Source organism: Dama dama, chromosome 15, assembly GCF_033118175.1.
Source record: "Dama dama isolate Ldn47 chromosome 15, ASM3311817v1, whole genome shotgun sequence".
NCBI classification, from domain to species: domain Eukaryota; kingdom Metazoa; phylum Chordata; class Mammalia; order Artiodactyla; family Cervidae; genus Dama; species Dama dama.
The window spans coordinates 17404816-17422564 of record NC_083695.1 but is presented as its reverse complement, the minus strand read 5'-3'; the positions used below and the strand labels follow the sequence as shown (position 1 = coordinate 17422564).

The 17749-nt window shown below is 43.3% G+C and overlaps 1 pseudogene; it reads left to right on the top strand.

Moving 5' to 3' along the window:
* Positions 1 to 8687: 8687 nt before the first annotated feature.
* LOC133070584 (myelin protein zero-like protein 2) lies at positions 8688 to 17181 on the top strand (annotated as a pseudogene).
* Positions 17182 to 17749: the final 568 nt, after the last annotated feature.

The window sequence follows — 17749 nt, the reverse complement described above, 5'->3', positions numbered from 1 at the left end:
GGAAAGAAGAGGCATTTTGTGGCAAGTTTGAGGCTTCAGTGGCACTGACTGGGAGGGTCTCCCAGTGAGCTCAAAGAATGTCGAGACTGAAGACTAGCGTGGTAGAAGGAAATGAGAGTCATTTCCTGGCGAGAAGGAAGGAGGGATCAGGAACACCGGAGACCGATGAAGGCGGATCGAGCGACCGCAGCCGCAAGGTGTGCATTCTACGGTCTCCACTCTGCGCGGTTACGTGACATCGGCTGGCTCTCTTAACTGGTTCCTTCAGAGGGCAGGGCTTTTTCTTCAGGACTGTCCTGAGAAATAAAAGTGCTGGGGCAGAGGAAGTCACCACGGAGCCCATCACTTCTGGAAGAAACACGGTCTAGGCCATTGTTTGGCTTCCTGCTACGTCCAGGCCAGCTGTTTCTGCTCTAAACTAGACACATTGAACTTTCCAGCCCTTGGTAACGAGTTATTTGTTAAGCACCTGTACAAAGTCAGAATTAGTAGTGTCAGGGACCAAGCGTTGTCATATTCTGTTGCAGAAGCTGCTGAGCGCATTCCGTTTGTTTTTCATCTTAATTATGTTAAGATTTAGCGCTAAAAAGTAAAGGAGCCCCCGACAACCATCGTTGGTAGCTGGCCTGAATGCCCTAATGAACATAAACGACATCGTGGAATTTTGATGTCAGATGAGGTATCTAACGAGAAAGAAGATGAAGAAATTTAAGTGTGCATGAACAGTAAACAGACACTGCAAACACAAAAAGACCAAACATCCCTTCTCTAGCTAACATGAGTGACTTGGTTTTCTAATGACAACTCTAGTCCTGCTCCATTCCTCCTGCTTTCCAGATAACAAACAAATCACCATTTCCTTGGGCCCTCCTCCCCCAAATCACCTACATAAGCCCAAACACTACAATAAGCCCTTTTTATTTTTTAAAAGATTTTTTTCTTTTAATGTGGACCATTTAAAAAATCTCTTGTTACTATTGTATGCTTTGGTTTTCTGACTAAGAAGCATGTGGGATTCTTAGCTCCCCGAGAAAGGATCCAACTGGCACCCCTGCTTTGGAAGATGAAGTCCTAACCACTGGCCTTTTAGTAAGTCCCAGTATGCCCCTTTTAACATTCACTTCCTAAGATACCCAAGGGATCCCCATAGTGTCAGATCTCCCTGGCTACGGCAGTTAGCCCTACACTGTTTGACAACTGCGTTTTGGTAGTTGTGGGCATCACATTTATGAACTATATATAACCATACATTTATGGATATGGATAATTACATTTATGAATTAATAACCATACAAAATCTTACAGCCTTTATTCTAAAGAGAAATCAAAAACACTGTGAATAGTAAAATGAGGTAACATCTTGGTATATAAAAAACTTGTATGCTAAATGCAATATGAGATTGTAGTTTGGATTCTAAAACAGTGGAAGGACATAAATGGTAAAATCAGATTAAAGTCTGTAGTTTAAGAGTATCATGTCAGTGTGAATGTCTTAGTTTTGACAAATATGCCATGGTTATATAGACATTAAATACAGCAGACATAATGCAGGGTATCCAGGAACTCCCTATACTATCTTTGCAACTTTTTTTTTTTTAGTGTTTATTTGACTATGTGGTTTTAGTTCCAGCAAGAGGCTCTCTGATTGTGGCACAAAAGCTCAGCTGTTCTGTGGCATGTGGGAATCTTAGTATCCCATGTGCTCAGTTCCTCAGTCATGTCTGACCTTTTGTAACCCCGTGGACCATAGCCTGCCAGGCTCCTCTGTCCATAGGGTTTTCCCAGCAGGAATACTGGAGTGGGTTACCATTTCCTCCTCCAGGAAATCTTCCTGAGCCAGGAACTGAACCCATGTCTCCTGTGTTGACAGGCAGATTCTTTAGCACTGTGCCATCTGGGAAGTCCTTAGTTACCCAGTTCAGTTCAGTTCAGTTGCTCAGTTGCGTCTGATGCTTTGCGACCCCATGGACTGCAGCAAGCCAGGCCTCCCTGTTCATCACCAGCTCCCAGTGTTTACTCAAACTCATGTCCATTGTCAGTGAGTCAGTGATGCCATCCAACCATCTCATCCTCTGTTGTCCCCTTCTCCTCCTGCGCTCAACCTTTCCCAGCATCAGGGTCTTTTCAAATGAGTCAGCTCTTCACATCAGGTGGCCAAAGTATTACAGTTTCAGCTTCAACATCAGTCCTTCCAGTGAGCACCCAGGACTGACCTCCTTTAGGATGGACTGGTTGGATCTCCTTGCAATCCAGGGGACTGGCAAGAGTCTTCTCCAACACCACAGTTCAAAAGCGTTAGTACTTTAGTGCTCAGCTCTCTTTATAGTCCAACTCTCACATCCATACATGACTACTGGAAAAACCATAGCCTTAACTAGACAGAACTTTGTTGACGAAGTAATGTCTCTGCTTTTTAATGTGCTGTCTAGGTTGGTCATAACTTCTCTTCCAAGGAGTCTTTTAATTTCATGGCTGCAATCACCATCTGCAGTGATTTTTGGAGCCCCCAAAAATAAAGTCTGCCACTGTTGCCACTGTTTCTCCATCTACCTGCCATGAAGTGATGGGACCGGATGCCATGATCTTAGTTTTCTGATGAGCTTTAAGCCAACATTTTCACTCTCCTCTTTCACTTTCATCAAGAGGTTCTTTAGTTCTTCTTCTCTTTCTGCCGTAAGGATGGTGTCATCTGCATATCTGAGGTTATTGATATTTCTCCTTGCAATCTTGATTCCAGCTTGTGCTTCATCCAGCCCAGCATTTCTCATGATGTACTCTGCTTATAAGTTAAATAAGCAGGGTGACAATATACAGCCTTGACATACTCCTTTTCCTATTTGGAACCAGTCTGTTAGTTACCCAACCAGGGATCAAACCCACATCCCATGTACTGGTAGGCAGATTCTTAAACACTGGGCCACCAGGGAAGTCCCACAACTTTTCTAAATACTTAAAATTTTTATTTTGGAACAATATTATTTTTTAAAAACTTATGCCCAGTTCATCCTCTAGGGAGAAGTTTTATTTTTGCTTTTGACTGGGATGATGGTTGTTGCATCTAGAATGATCCCAGTGTGAGCAACAGAAATGAGAAGAGCTCTAGTCAACAACTGCTCTTCTGGCTCAATTCAAGCTTCTGGATTTTCTCTACTTGACATTTCAGGGTTTCTTCCTGAGTCCCTGTACACCTGCCCCAACTCCTGTGGGAGTATAGCCACCACAGTCCCTTAAAGTGACCACACCTGATCTAGGTCTGGCCCATTACTTTGTCATCACATAGACAAAAGTAAGATTCCTGACTGATTTCAGAGTAGAAATAAGCTGTAAGAGGGTAAGAATCACAAAGGGACAAGAGAAGTTGTGTCAAGGAAGAATTTTCAGGTCAAAGGAAAAGAAATGAAAATGCTTCTTTGGACTCTGCAAACACATGAACGCATCTCCTGAGCTTTCCCTGGTGTGGTGTTGACACACAGACCCCAGCCATGACCCAGGCACACGAGTTAATTTACACTGTAATGGAAGGCATCAGGCTATGAAACACCAACAAAAGAGAGAAAATAGGATACCCAAGCCTAGATACCAGACAGTCACTGAGGGACTAGCTATAATAGCCCAGCTTGTTGCAGTAGCAGTGGATAGAAATTTTCATTCAGATCATCCTCCTGTAGTAAAAAAAAAAAAAAAAAAAAAAAAAGATGCATGTAAATATCAAGGGCAGAAGAGAAGATGAAAAGGATTTGTTTGACTTAACAATTAGGACTCCAGGAGAAGGACCTTGTCTTCCAGAATCTGATGGTTTTAATTATGTGGTGGGAGTAGCTATAGCAGTGCTGTCCAATAGAAATATATGAGCTACAAATGTAATTTAATTTTTTTTCTAGTAGCCATATTTACAAAAGTAAAAACATGAGTAATGTTCATTTTAATAGCTTTATTTGGATCAACATACCCAAAATATTGTCCAGTATGTAGTCAATATGTACCATTACCAGTGAGACATTTTATGTTCTTTTTTTATTCTTTGAAGGTTGATGTGTATTTTCCACCTAAAGCACATCTCCATATTTTTTTTTAAATCAAGAATTTAAATTTGGGGGGGAATACTTAATGTATATTTAGATTTCATAAAATTTACAGATGAAAAAGCAGATTCACACATATCTATGTTGTTCCAAACATACTTAAAGGTTTTCCCATAACTGAATTATGAGTTTTTAAATTACATTAAGGCAAGGATGTGGAGAAATTGGAATTCTTGTGTGTTGCTTATAAGAATGTACTGCTGCTGCTGCTGCTGCTGAGTCGCTTCAGTCGTGTCCAACTCTGTGTGACCCCATAGACGGCAGCCCACCAGGCTCCACCGTCCCTGGGATTCTTCAGGCAAGAACACTGGAGTGGGCTGCCATTTCCTTCTCCAATGCACGAAAGTGAAAAGTGAAAGTGAAGTCGCTCAGTTGTGTCTGATTCTTAGCGACCCCACAGACTGCAGCCTACCAGGCTCCTCCATCCATGGGATTTTCCAGGCAAGAGTACTGGAGTGGGGTGCCATTGCCTTCTCTAATAAGAATGTATTAGGCTTCTACAAATGTAATTATGGGTTTTACATTGTTGAAATTTGCCATTTGATATTGGAATACATTCTTAAATAAATGTGATTATGTTATACATCATTTTAATATGCATTTCTCACTTTGTGTTTTTTGGCTAATGACATTGTGTGCTAAGTCACTTCAGCCGTGTCCGACTCTTTATGACCCCATGGATTATAGCCCACAAAGCTCCTCTGTCCATAGGATTCTCCACGCAAGAATACTGGAGCGTGGTTTTCCATGCCCTCCTCCAGAGGAGCTTCCCAACCCAGACAGCAAACCCCAATCTCCAGCATTGTAGGCAGATTCTTTACTGCCTGAGCCACCAGGGAAGCTAAATGACATTACTTGATGCTTATTTTATATTTATTTTAGACTACAGAAATTATGTTAGACAAAAAGCAAATTTGAGTGATTTTCTTACTCAAGTTTAAAATAGGTCCTAAAGCAGTGGAGACAACTCGCAACATCAACAACACATTTGGCCCAGCAACTGCTAGCAAATGTTCAGTGCAGTGGTGGTTCAAGAAGTTTTGCAAAAGAAAAGAGCCTTGAAGATGAGGAGTGCAGTGGCTAGCCTCTAGAAGTTGACAACGACTAATTGAGAGCAATCATTGAAGCTGATCTTCCTACAACTACACAAGAAGTTGCCGAAGGACTCAATGTCGACCATTCTATGGTCATTCGTTATTAGAAGCAAATTCTAAACGTGAAAAAGCTCAATAAGAACATGCCTCGTGAGCTGACCAAAAATTTTAAAAAGTGTTATTTTGTTGTTTTTTTTTTAAGTGTCATTTTGAAGTGTTTTTTATTTTATGCAACAACAACAAACCATTTCTCCATCAGACTGTGGTGTGTGATGAAAAGTGGACTTTATCCATTACCAGCAATGACCAGCTCAGTGGTTGGACTGAGAAGAAGCTCCTAAGCACTTCCCAAAGCCAAACTTGCACCAAAAAAGGTCATGGTCACTGTTTGGTGGTCTGCTGCCCATCTGATCCAATACAGCTTTCTGAATCCCGACAAAACCATTACATCTGAAAACTATGCTCAGCAAATCAATGAGATGCACCCAAAACTGCAATGCCTGGCCAGCACTGATCAACAGAAAGGGCCTAATTCATCTCCACAACAATGCCTGATCACCTGTCGCACAACCAACAGTTCAAAAGTTGAACAAATTGGACTACAAAGATTTGCCTCATCCACTATATTCACCTGACCTCTCACCAACCGACCACCATTTCTTCAAGCATCTTAACAACTTTTTGTGAGGAAAATGCTTCCACAGACAGCAGGATGCAGAACATGCTTTCTAAGAGTTCATTGAATCCCGAAGCACAGATATTTACACTACAGGAATAAACAAACTTATTCCTCATTGGCAAAAATGTATTCATTGCAATGGTTCCTATTTTGGTTGATAAAAATGTGTTTGAGCCTAATTTTAATTTAAAATTCACTGTTTGAAACCACAATTACTTTAAACCAACCTGACGAAATTGTGCAGCTGCTGTGGAAAACAGTATAACAACTCAAAAATTTAAAAAGAATTACCATATGATCCTGCAATTCTTTTTGCTAGATATGTATCTGAAAGCATTACAGGTAAGGTTTCAAGACATTTGTACAACAGTGTTCATAGCACCATTATTTACAGTAGTCAAAAGTTGAAAGCAACCCAAGCATTAATTGACAGATGAATGAATTAACAAAATGTGGTATATACAGACAAGGGAATGTTACTCAGCCTTTTTAAAAAGGAAGGAAATTCTGAGACAGGCTACAAGATGGATGAACCTTGAGGACATTAAGCAGTGTGAAATAAGCCTGTCACAAAAAGACAACTATTGTATGATTCTACTTATATTAAGTATCAAAAGTAGATTCTCAGAGCCAGAAATTAGAATGGTGATGTTTCCAGAGACTGGGAAGAGGCAGAAAATGGGGAGTTGATAATAGGTATAGAGTTTCAAGTTTTCAAGATAAAAATGAGCTGTGAAGATTGGTTGCACAAAACTGACTGTACTTAATACTACTGAACTTAGAAATGGTTAAGATGATAAACTTTATGTTGTGTACTTGACAAAATAAAAAGTTAGGTTCTCAGACATATTCACCACATTTCAAGTGCTCAAAAAGCCTGTGTGGCTAAATGGCCCCCTTATCACACAGAGCACCTTGAGACGAAGGATAAAGAGGACTAGAAATCCCTATCTTCAGATGCCACTTTGAAAGTGCTGCCTGGCAGCTCAGTCTCTGCTCTAAGCCACTGCCTTTCTTCACTCAGCCAGGAGGATTCAGTTCAGTTCAGTCGCTCAGTCGTGTCCGACTCTTTGCGACCCCATGAACCACAGCACACCAGGCCTCCCTGTCCATCACCAACTCCCTGAGTCCACCCAAACCCATGTCCATTGAGTCAGTGATGCCATCCAACCATCTTATCCTCTGTCATCCCCTTCTCCTCCTGCCCTCAATCTTTCCCAGCATCAGGGTCTTTTCAAATGAGTCAGCTCTTCACATCAGGTGGCCAAAGTATTGGAGTTTCAGCTTCAACATCAGTCTTTCCAATGAACACCCAGGACTGACCTCCTTTAGGATGGACTGGAGGATTAGAAACTGTTATGTAAGTCTTAGGTGTGGTGTGTGTGCTGTGTAAGGGAGCTAAGTTGTTTCAGTTGTGTCCTGCTCTTTGTGACACTATGGACCATAGCCCTCCAGGCTCCTCTGTTCATGGGATTTCCCAGGCAAGAATACTGCGGTGGGAGTATTCTGCCTCCCCAGAGAGGCAGGAGATCTGCCTCTCTGGAGATCTTCCTAACCCAGGGATCAAACTCAGGTTTCCTGTGAGGCAGGCAGATTCTTTGCCATCTGAGCCACCAGGGAAGCCTTAAGTGTGGTGAAAGTGAAAGTAAAAGTTGCTCAGTTGTATCCGACTCTTTGTGACCCCATGGACTATACATCCATGGATTTCTCCAGGCCAGAACACTGGAGTCGATAGCCTTTCCCTTCACCAGGGGATCTTCCCAACCCAGGGATTGAACCTGAGTCTCCCTCATTGCAGGCAGATTCTTTACCAATTGAGCTATCAGGGAAGCCCCTAAGTATGGTACTCGGACTAATTAAAGTGATTAGTGTTAAATGCTTAGTCGTGTCTGACTCTGCAACCCCACGGACAGTAGCCCTCCAGGATCCTCTGTCCATGGGATTCTCCAGGCAAGAATACTGGAGTGGGTTGCCATTTCCTTCTCCAGGATATCTTCCCAACCCAGGGATCGAACCTGGGTCTCCCACATTGCAGGCAGATTCTTTACCATTTGAGCCACCAGGGAAGTACTAATTACCTCAGAAAAAAAGCTTCTGTTTCCTTGAGGAAATTTCCCTTGTATAGAAGGAAATGCAGCTTTCTGAGGTGCTAGTCACTCACTGTAACTCTGTGAGTGTGGTATCTCTCGGAAGGAAGTCACCAGAGACTTCTTCTAACTCCGTTTGTCACCCAGTGAACTTTTATCCCACAATGGATGATTTCACACTGGACTTACTCTAAGCCAGCGTCTAGAATTTAAAAGCAGCTTTTATGAAGTTGTCTCCTTTGTGAAAATCACAAATATTCAAAATCTCAGGGTGAAAGAGGAACAGGCAGCATCAAGGTTTGCTCTTAACTCTCCCCCCTTGGGATTAAGTGTGATTGGCTTTTATTTACAGTTTTTGGTACAACTTAGGGTTGCTCACAGGTGCTTGATAATATATTTTAGACAAGGATTGATTGGAGTTGTATTGTTTTTGTAGTAATCTTTGTATTTTATTATGATGTTATTTATTCAAAGTTTCAGTTCTCATAGTCTTTTTAGTTACATGTCATTCCTGAGAATTTTTATTCTTTTTTTTCTTGGTCTTGCCATGAGGCTTGTGGGATTTTAGTTCCCCAGTGAGGGATTGAACACAGGCCCTCGGTAGTGAAAGTTCAGAGTCCTACTCACTGGACTGCCAAGGAATTTCCAAGAATTTTTATCTGTAATTTTTTATTTTTATTTTATTTTTTATCTGTAATTTTTTAAACTTTTATTCTTAAGAATAAAAATCCCTGAGCTTTGTGGTATGCTCTCTAAAGGAAAGCACAAACAATTTAATTCTCTTTATCATCTGTATCATTTCTCTGACTTCGTCCCTGTGGGTTATGCTCTAACAGTGATCTGGAATTTTTGTCTTTGAGATGGAGGGATCTATTTATTTTCTACTACCATGTGGATCCCTTCAAACCCATGAGTGGGAGTTTCAAGGACTGGGTGGTATGGGATGGGAGCCCTGAGCAGTGTGATGTCTCCATCCTTTGGAACCTGCAGATTGATGATAATGGGACATACACCTGCCAGGTGAAGGACCCACCTGATGTTGATGGGGCAACAGGGGAGTTCTGGCTCACTGTTGTGTACACTGTATGCCTCTCTGAGCTCCACTTCCTGGCTCTGGCCATTGGCTTTGCCTGTGCAGCAATGGTCATAATGATAATTGTGGTGATTCTCTTCCAGCATTTCCAGAAAAAATGATGGCCTCATAAAGTGATGGAGTTAAAATCAAAAGAAGGAACACTCAACCAAGAAAAAAGGTCTCTTTTGAGAAAAAATTGACTAACATTCTTAGATGAAAACTGAGGGTTTCTTAGAACAAGAACCCTAAGATAAGTTAAAGTTAATGAAAGCTTCCCTTTGGCTCTTCCAGTTGTGACCTGTCTTCTAATCATCTCTGCAGTATACAACCACCTAGACAAGCAACATCCTCTAGAGCTAGCATAGGGCCCTTCTTGAGCAGATACCACCAGACGCTCACACACACTCAGCCCTATTATTAAGGTTTTATTTTTTATTTTAATTTCAGAGTGCAAGGAGTTTTCAAACGCTCACTAGCTTTTGCATTCTAAGAAGCTATATTTTTGTCCTTAAACACCAATTGTGGCTTATGACTTGTGTGTACATATATTTGCATCAAATGAGATAAAAGCCAGACTGGTTCCAAATAGGAAAATGAGTACATCAAGGCTGTATATTGTCACCCTGCTTATTTAACTTATATGCAGAGTACATTATGAGAAACGCTGGGCTGGATGAAGCACAAGCTGGAATCAAGATTGCAAGGAGAAATATCAATAACCTTAGATATGCAGATGACACCACCCTTATGGCAGAAAGTGAAGACCTAAAGAGCCTCTTAATGAAAGAGGAGAGTGGAAAAGTTGGCTTAAAGCTCAACATTCAGAAAACTAAGATCATGGCATCTGGTCCCATCACTTCATGGCAAATAGATGGGGAAACAGTGGAAACAGTGACAGACTTTATTTTGGGGGGTTCCAAAACCACTGCAGATGGTGACTGCAGCCATGAAATTAAAAGACGCTTACTCCTTGGAAAGAAAGTTATGACCAACCTAGACAGCACATTAAAAAGCAGAGACATTACTTTGTCAACAAACGTCTAGTCAAAGCTATGGTTTTCCCAGTAGTCATGTATGGATGTGAGAGTTGGACTATAAAGAGAGCTGAGCACCAAAGAATTGATGCTTTTGAACTGTGGTGTTGGAGAAGACTCTTGAGAGTCCCTTGGACAGCAAGGAGATCCAACCAGTCGACCTTAAAGGAGATCAGTCCTGAGTGTTCATTGGAAGGACTGATGTTGGAGCTGAAACTGTAATACTTTGGCCACCTGATGTGAAGGGCTGACTCATTTGAAAAGACCCTGATGCTGGGAAAGATTGAGTGCAGGAGGAGAAGGGGACGACAGAGGATGAGATGGTTGGATGGCATCACTGACTCAATGGACAAGAGTTTGGGTAAACTCCAGGAGTTGGTGATGGACAGGGAGGCCTGGCGTGCTGTGGTTCATGGAGTCGCAAAGAGTCAGACATGACTGAGTGACTGAACTGAACTGAACTGAACTGAGATAAAATTCAACTTTAATAGTTTTCTTATAGCAGCATTCCTGCTACTAAAGTTAACATGTTTATTCTTTCCTTCTCATACTCTCAATTAAAAGGTGAGCTAATTTTCAAAAATAGAGTATATTGGGAAATTAAAACAAAAACTAATATTTATTTTGTATTCCATAACTTATTAGAAACATTCAGCATTAAAGTGTTGGAGATTTTTTTTTTTTTTTCCGGCTGAGCAGCTTGTAAAATCTTAGTTGCCTGACCAGGGATCAAATCATGCTCCCTGAAGTGCAAGCTCAGAATCCTAACGACTGGACCATGAGGGAAGTCCATTTCCACTTTATAAAAAATTATATTTTATTCAGGTACATTTGATTTACAATGATGTGTATCCTTTCCACTTTTAGTGTCATGAAATATCTCCAAGAATCCCTTCATGTGAAGTTTTTTGCTACTTCTGCCTGCAGATCGAGTCTCCTGAACAGCAGCAGTGTCAACATTCTCCCATTCAGCAAATTCTTCTATAAATTCCATTTATACTCAATTTCAGTTTCACTCCTAGCATTTTCACTTATTTGTTGCACTTTCATCTTTGTTGGTCAGTTCTTCTTTTTTTCAGTTAGACTATTCTTTCTTTTTCTGTATTTTTGAAAATTTCCATAATAAAATTTCTAAATTTTTTAAAATAAGGATTTTGTTTTGATATTGTATTATAAAACATGAAAAAAAAATCTTTTTTAAATGAAGACTTCCAGGCAGAAGAATGTAATTTTCTGATAGACCAGTAACTGGTAAATTAAGTAAAATCTTACAACAGTTACTTAGAAACTGATAAAAATAATTTTTAGAATATTGTACAAATTATTAAATGTTACTATCTCAATAAAAGGCCACTAAAAGTTGAAAGTTTAAGCCAAAAGCTGATCAAAGGACTATGGATCATCAGTGAAATTTGTTACAGCCAATATGCTTGTTCCTTAATTTTATGTATAGGCCTACCTCATTTTATTGCACTTCATTTTATTATGCTTTGCAGATATTGAGGTTGGGGGGGGCACTTTTTGTTTTCACTTTTACAAAATGAAGGTTTATGGCAACTCTGGATTGAACAAGTCTGTTGGCACCATTTTTTTAACAACATTTGCTCCCTTTGTGTCTCTATGTCACATTCTGGTAATTCTCACAATATTTCAAACTCTCCACCAGCAAAAGGATTATGACTTGCTAAAGGCTCAGATGATGGTTGGCATTCTTTTACAATAAAAGGTTTTTCAATCAAGGTATGTACATTGGTTTTTCAGACAGTGTACAGCTAATATACTACAGCATGGTATGAACATAACTTTTACATGCACTGGAAAATAAAAATTTTTGTAACTTGTTTTACTGTAATATTTGTTTTATTGTGGTTATTGAGAACCAAACCCAAATATATCTAAGGTATACCAGTGGAGTCTCTACTTCTCTAGAGGAATTTATCCATGTACAGTAGGTGACATTTGCATTCGCACAAATGCTAGGTAATCAAGAGCTACTCAATAATCAAAAATTACTTTGGCCAGTGAGTCAAGTAGTTGTTCTTGGGCTGCTATTGCCTTAGTGGTAGAATTGGCAAGTTTGCCGTGAATAAGTGCTCTTCCAATGGAAGCAAATCCAGTCATGTATATTACCTCCTGGGAATTCGCATTTAAGGTGGCAATGTGGTTTAATGGAGAAGGCAAATGACAGGACCAATGGGAGAATTCAGATTTATTGTGATCGTCCATGGGGACAGTTAGAAATCCTAGTAAGCACTGGCCTTCAGTCCACCAGCTGTACAAACATTCATAAACCCATCAAGAGGCCCATTCATTACAGAGATAAGAACAGGTGGTACACATAAGATTCCTGCTGGGTTTGATTATTATTAGTGCCATTAATTGGGATTATTCTATTGGCCCTTTCAAGCCAAGGGTCAATGGTGTCTGGTGAACAATTAGGGAGAAACCATCCTGTTCTATGGACTTTGTTCTCAAAGGCCATACAGAAGGGAGTTGTTTTGCCATGACAAGCAGACCTAACCTACTGATAAGAACTATTAATATATAGGCAGAATAGGTATGATTAGCTGGATTGAGAGCTACAACACATGAGGTCAAAGCAAGGTACAGGAAAATCTGGCTGCAGAAGTTTGACTCGATGATAAATATCCAAAAGGGTGCAGCTACAACTAACTGTCACAGTGGAGATGGCTAAAGGGTCATGGCTGTCATAGATTAGGTTTTCTAATGACAGATCCAACAATCAAAACCACCCAAGTTCCTCTAGACCATGATCCTTTGACGGCAGCATTTTGTTTGGGGGGGAGGGGGGAGGGGGATGGGCCTGTGCTGTGTGGCATGTGGGATTTTAGTTTTGTGAACAGGGATCAAACCTTTGCTCCCTACATTGGGAGTGTAAAGTCTTAACCACTGGAGTGCCAGGGAATTCCCAGAAGGGCAGCATTTTTGGTAGAAATATCAATGAGGTAACTTCTTTTGAAGAAGGAATTCATAGGGCCTGGACTCCATCTCAGGCCTGTCCGTGCTGATCCTGCTAGGCCACCTCTCCTATGGACTCTGAACTCTGTGCTTAGCGCCTGTGGGAATGACAACGGAAGGATAAGACCCCCTCTGGGCAGGGGAATCTTGAAGATCACATCCAGGTTACTCATTGCCTAAGAGAAAACAGACACTAATCACCCCTGCCTCCAGACAGTATCTATCGGAATGTAACCACAGGCTTATCTGTTATTAATTGGTTGGAATATAACCGTGGGCTTATTGATTATTAACTGTTTGAACACATAACACGTGAATGATGGGGTTATTGTGATTGTATTTACCCTTCCTTTGTAAGCCTCAAGGGATTTGGGCTGGTGGGTTTGGACACGTACACATGGGGTATAAAAGATTTTCACAAACGCTGGTGGGGGTCCTTGGCTAAGAGGAGACTCTGCCTTGGGCCCGCCGGTGTAATAAACTGCACTCCACTATCTGCATTGTCCTCCTGAGTGATTTTGTTTCCCGGAAAGCACGGCTATAACATTTGGTGCATTGGCCGGGAAACTCCTCACTTTGAGGAGACAGGTCTCATTTGAGGCCACCCCGAGGCTTTGTAGCTTGAATCTCCTAGAGGGGGGAAGGCGCCTCGCCCCTCTGGAAGGATTCTGCTTCTCAACGCCCAGACCTTTCACGGCAGCAGGGGAACTGAGCGCTCAGGTGAGGAGGAACCCACCCGGCAGGGTGGAAGAGGGGGCCTGATCACCCCCTGGGAGGGACTAGAAGGAGCGGGGACCCACAGGAGCCTGGAATAGGCAGGCGGCGATTGCTTGGTACACAGGTCGACGAGCGTGCTAGGGTTTAGGAAGGAAATTTGTGAAGGTCATTTAGGAGGTGTGTCCACGCCATCTCGGGGGAAATTATTACCAAGCGATTGCCAGGGGATTTTTAGGATAGGAAACTGGTCCTTGTATGCTCGTATTCTGCCCTCCCCCAGGAGATGTCCTGTCTGCTGTGAAATTCTTGACCCCCTCGGAATTGTTAGGCTAGAAGGAGGGGAATACAGAAGTGAGTATGAATTGGCTTTTCTGGAGATGGCCTGGGACATGGGATATTTAACCCATCTGTGTTTTCAAGCCCACCAAGGCAGAACGGACTTTAAGGGAGAAACAGTCTTGGACCATGTGATGTTCTGGTTCAGCTGTGCTGACCCGCAGGTGAAGACACGCTGATCCCCCTTCTCCCTCTGGGATCTGGCAGGTAAGGCTCTTCTCACCCTAATTAGGAAGGAGGCAGAAGTGTCACTGAGTGGAAATATCAGAAGTACATAGGGTACTGAGAACTTCGTAGACAGAACGAAAAGGAAAAGTAGAAGAAGGTCTGAGAAGGTAAGCAAGATGGGGGGGAAGTGAATCTAAGGCAACTGTATTGGAGTGCATGATTAAAAATTTAAAGAAGGGATGGATCAGGAGGAGATTATGGGGTGAAGATGAAGCCTAACTGCCTCCACATACTCTGTGAGGTCGAATGGACCCCTATGGGAGCAGGACGGCCACCAGAGAACACCGTGAACTTAAAAATAGTGGAAGCAATCTGTACAGTAGTCACAGGAGAGCCAGGACACCTGGATCAATATCCATCTATTGACTCATGGCTAGGGTTAGCTTGAGACCCTCCTACTTGGCTGTATCCAGAAGGGAAAGGGAAAAATATTAATGGCACAAAAATTGACTGATGATAAAAAAGGAAATTCTGCAGGATTTGGACGGGGATGACCTGACCCCTCCCCCACGCCTGCCTCCCAGTGCTTCACCAGGACCAGAGGCCGCCTTAATGCCCCATCCAGGGCCAGGTGAAATTTCTGCAACAACCACTGCTCCTCCGCCAGCTTTCACGGAGTTCGTAGAGCCGCCGTTTGGGCAGGCTCCGATTCCGGTGACAGAAGCCTCTGGCCAACACTTCCAGGATCCGGCTCCAACCGAACCGTCCAAGCTATACCCGCCTCTCCTGGTGAGTACTGACAAGAAGGGGAGGCAGACGTTGTAATTAAGCAGAGACTGGGCTCTGCCGGAGAGCCGGAGGGAACGAAAGAGAACAGACAAGAAACTTACAGTGCAAGCTGCTGCTCTGGGAAAGTCTATCTTGGGCCCTCCAGAAAACCTCATCTGCCCCAGGGACAGGACAGTCCTTCAACCGGTCCCAAGGGAGGCCCTGGGCCCGTTACAGCAAAACCAGTGTGCCCGGTGCCTAGGTTTTGGCCACTGGAAGGATGAATGCCCTAAGGCAAGGAAGGAAGAGGAAGTTCCCGCAGTTGTGGGGCTTGCTAACTTGGAAATTAACTAGGGCTGCCAGGGCTCAGAGATATTAGGTCCCTGAGAGCCCATGGTAACCGTAAAAGTGGGGGACCAAAACATTGACTTCATGGTGGATACAGGAGCAGAACTGTCGGTAGTAACAAAACCTGTGGCACCACTGTCCAAAAAGACTACCGATGTAACTGAGGTATCGGGAGAAGAGACGTTTAAATCGTTTTGCCAGCCCAGAAAATGTCAGATGGGGGGAGCACCAAGTGACATTCCTGAGTGCCCAGTACCCCTGTTGGGAGGAGACTTGCTCTTCAAACTAGGAGCACAGGTGACTTTCTCCCCTGAGGAAAGGCCCACCTTCTGGACGGACTCTATGACTTATTTGCCCTCTCTCTCAGTGCCAACCCAAGATGAGTGGAGGTTGCATGAGCCTCTGAAGGCAGAACTGGGTGGGCCGGAAAAGCATGAGAGAGCTAACTCAATTGTTCCCTGAGGTCTGGGTGGAAGACAAACCCCCTCCCCCCAGGCTGGCTGAACATCACGCCCCAGTGATAATGGAACTCAAACCAAGCACCATCCTGGTTAGAGGGTGCCAGTACCCGCTATGGATGGAGGCCTGAACCAGCATATTGCCCCACATCAATAGATTGAAACAAGTAGGCATTCTAGTAGAGTGACAGTCGGCTTGGAATACGCCAATCCTGCCAGTCAAAAGGGAAGGAGGACAGGACTATAGGCCTGTACAAGATCTCAGGCTAGTCAACCAGGCTACTGTGACTTTACACCCCACTGTTCCAAACCCCTATACCTTGCTTAGCCTCCTCCCGCCGAGGACTAAAGTTTACACTTGCCTAGATCTCAAGGATGCCTTCTTCTGCATACACCTTGCCCCAGAGTCACAGCCCATCGTTGCCTTTGAATGGGATGATCCAGTCGGGAGCACCAGATAACAAAGGCTAACTCCACAGCCATCTTTGGGGAAGCCTTGGCTTCTGATCTGGACTCATTCCATCTGGAAGAGTATGGATGTCAGCTCCTACAATACGGGGATGACCTGCTGCTGGCTGCCTGAGACCAAGGAAAAATGCTGGAAAGGGACAAGTGCACTGCTCTTACTGTTGATGGAAGCAGGTTACCGGGTGTTGAAGAAGAAGGCACAGATCTACAAAGAGGAGGTAAGGTATCTGGGGTTTGTTTTAAAGAAGGGCTCAAGGTTCCAGACCCTAATTGGGTCCTATATACTGATGGCACTAGCCGATAAAACAGGGACAACAGCTGTCGGGTTAGCTAAAGCGGAAGGGGCCATCAAGACTGAAAAGAGAGGGTGGGAATTGCCAAGTGGCAAATTATTGGTACCGGAGGAGCTGGCACACACTCTGGTAAGCCAAACACACCAAGTGGCCCACCTAGGCCATGCTGCCTGCTCACAGATTAATGCTGCCTCTCGGGTATTCAGACAAAAACCTCCGGGTATTCAGCTGAAAGGCACACTGCCCCTTGAACACCTGGGAGTGGACTTCACTGAAATGAAACCTCACCGACACTACCGTTACCTGCTGGTCATGGTATGTGCGTTCTTGAGATGGGTAAAAGCTTTTCCTACCTGGACTGAAAGAGCATCAGAAGTAGCCCAGTGCCTGCTTAGGGAAATGGTTCCCAGATTTGGATTTCCTACCAGGCAGTGGCCCAGCTTTTGTAGCTGATTTAGTACAAGTAAGCAAAACTTTAAACATCAAATGGAAACTGCACATTGGATATAGGCCCAGAGTTCTGAGATGGTGGAATGAACCAACCGGACACTTAAAGAGACTCTCCAAGTGGATTAGAGAGACTGACTGCTCCTGAGTGAACTTGCTTCTGACGGCTCTGCTCAGACTCAGGATGACCCCACAGTCCCAAGGCTATTCTCCATACGGAATTGTGTATGGGAGGCCCCCTCCCACAATAAAACAGGTGTCAACAAATTTGCCTCAGGTAAGGGGGGGATAGGATTTCACAGCAGATGGAACTGGGTAAGGTAATAAATCGGGTAAAAGTTACCTATAACCCCAATCAGTCTGCTCAGTGGCCCGGTTCCGACTGGAAATATAATCCTGGAATCCGCTGGGTAGCCCCCAGTGGGACCCAGTGGCTCTGTGGGCTTAACTTACGGCCATGGTTACCAGTTGGCTGGGTGGGGCATTGCACATTAGGATTAAGCCTAGCCTACACCAGCCTCCAGTAAACCTGCCTCATCTGCATGCAAGATGGACATGATCCATGTTCCAATGGTATGACTATCTTGCTGCCTTGTTTGTACCCTCTGTAGGGACAACGGATATCATGGTTAAGGTAAAGGCCTTAACTAATTTCACTAAACAGGCCCTCTTAGACAGTACTAAAGCCATTAAGGCTAAATACCGGCACGAGACCG